This window comes from Camelina sativa, chromosome 17, assembly GCF_030686135.1.
Source record: "Camelina sativa cultivar CO46 ecotype springtype chromosome 17, ASM3068613v1".
Taxonomy (NCBI): domain Eukaryota; kingdom Viridiplantae; phylum Streptophyta; class Magnoliopsida; order Brassicales; family Brassicaceae; genus Camelina; species Camelina sativa.
In genome coordinates, this window is record NC_141896.1 from 37,100,242 (window position 1) to 37,102,523 (window position 2,282).

Here is a 2,282-nt window from a genome sequence, read left to right on the forward strand (position 1 = left end):
TACTAACTCCCAAAAACCACTCGAATACGAGAACCCCAACAAAGTATTCGAACAAGCCCACACACCAAGGATGCGCTACATCAATTGCCAATGGAGGACCCATTGGATCATCTGGATGAATTTGATAGGCTCTGTAGCCTCACCAAGATAAATGGAGTTAGTGAGGATGGATTCAAACTCCGGCTTTTCCCATTCTCTTTGGGAGACAAAGCACACATCTGGGAGAAATCACTCCCCAAGGAGTCCATCACCACCTGGGAAGCGTGCAAGAAGGCATTCCTGACCAAATTCTTCTCCAACACCAGAACCGCAAGGCTGCGAAATGACATTTGCAGCTTTGTTCAGAAGAACAATGAGACGTTCAGTGAAGCTTGGGAACGTTTCAAGGGATACACTACCAGATGTCCTCATCATGGCTTCAGGAATGCTTCATTGCTGAGTACACTTTACAGAGGAGTGGTCCCCAAGATACGGATCTTGCTGGACACCGCAAGCAATGGTAACTTCCTCAACAAGGATGTTGATGAAGGTTGGGACCTAGTGGAGAACTTGGCTCAATCTGATGGCAATTACAATGAGGAGTATGATCGCAATGTGCGATCTACTGGAGAGGAAGATGCCAAGTACAAGAGGGAAATGAAAGCCCTCAATGACGAGCTCGATAAGATCCTCAACCAGCAGCAGCATGTTCATGCAATATCAGAAGAAGAGCAGTTTTTACAACAAGATGGGGAGACTGTACAACTAGAGGATGTTAAATACATCAACAACCAACGAGGTTATAACAAAGGGTACAACAATTACAAGCCAAAACCGAGTCTGTCCTACCGGAACCCGAATGTTGCCAATTCTCAAGACCAAACCTACCCATCCGCAGTTCAAGGGAACCAGGTCCAACAGAAACCTTTTGTCCAGTACAATCAAGGCTATGCCCCTAAGCAGCAGTATTTTGGAAACCAACATCAGCCAATTGCACCACCCAAATTTCAACAACACCAAGGCCCGCAGAACAATTCACAAAAAGCTGACCTACGCGGCCTAATTCAGCAGTTGATTCAGAATCAGGCTTCAGCTGCTATGGACACCGCAAAACGGTTTGCGGAGATGAGCAACAAGATCGATTCTGGATAAAATGATTTGAACGCCAAGTATGATGCAGTCAACACTAAGCTGAGGTACCTAGAGGGCCACCACAACAACCAACCAGCTCCAAAAATCAACCAGCTCCCAGGTAAAGCTGTTAAAAACCCTAAGGATTATGCCACTGCCCAAGCCATCTTTCTTGATGATGACTATAAGGATTACCTCACTGAGGACAGTGATGTTCAATATGGGGAGGATATGGATCACTCTAAGATAAATGAGGCCAAGTACTACATATCCGAGTATGAACCTGAGCCTTCATCCAAGGAGACTGATTGAGTTGATGATCGAGCACTGGTTCGAGAATCACAAATTGAAGAACAACCCGAGGTGGAACCCGATAACCTACCCGATGATGGTGATCGGATGATACATCGAGTAGATGTTGAGATGAGAGATCAGCCTCAACTACCTGCAGCAGCAGAAGGGGAACTAGAGGAAAGGTTCAATGCTGCACCTGTCATCCAACTGGAGGCGCTTGCAGAGCGTATGGCCAAGCGTAAAGCTCCACCTCCTAAGCTTTTTCCACCACACGAACTTCAAGAGGAATCTGCCAAGGAGGCAGCTCGGCTGGAGAATGTGGTTGAGGAAGCTGTCAAGGAGATTGGGTTTGAGATTCTCAGGAGTGAAGTGTGCTTAGATCCTGAGCTGCGAATCGAGGAAAAATTGGAGGATCCTGGCTCTTTTACTTTGCGATGCTCGATAGGACTTCATATTTTCAAGAATTGCTTGTGCGACCTTGGAGCTTCAGTTAGCATTATGCCACTGTCCGTTGCCAACAAGTTGGGTTTCAGCAGTTTTAAACCAAGTAGTCTATATTTGGTTCTAGCTGTTATAACAATCAGACATCCGATTGGGATCCTGGAAAATTTGCCTCTCAGGATTGGAAGGGTGGATGTCCCTACTGATTTCATGATCCTTGATATGGATAAGAAACCAGATGATCCACTGATCCTAGGGAGACCATTCTTGGCAACAGTAGGTATTGTGATTGAGGTGAAGCAAGGCAAGATCATAATTGAGCATGGGGAGCACTTCAAGATGGATTTTGATGTGAAGAAGGAAATTAAGAGGCCAACCATTGATGGTCAAGCTTTTTTCACTAAGACAAAGCATGGAAAAGTCAAACATCTTGAAGA

The 2,282-nt window shown here is 45.6% G+C and overlaps 1 non-coding gene across 1 annotated transcript; it reads right to left on the bottom strand.

The window, feature by feature from the left end:
* Window positions 1–312: 312 nt before the first annotated feature.
* On the bottom strand, window positions 313–419 carry LOC147924813 (small nucleolar RNA R71). The gene has a single exon (XR_015587881.1). It is a non-coding gene; the product is annotated as a small nucleolar RNA R71 (small nucleolar RNA).
* Window positions 420–2,282: the final 1,863 nt, after the last annotated feature.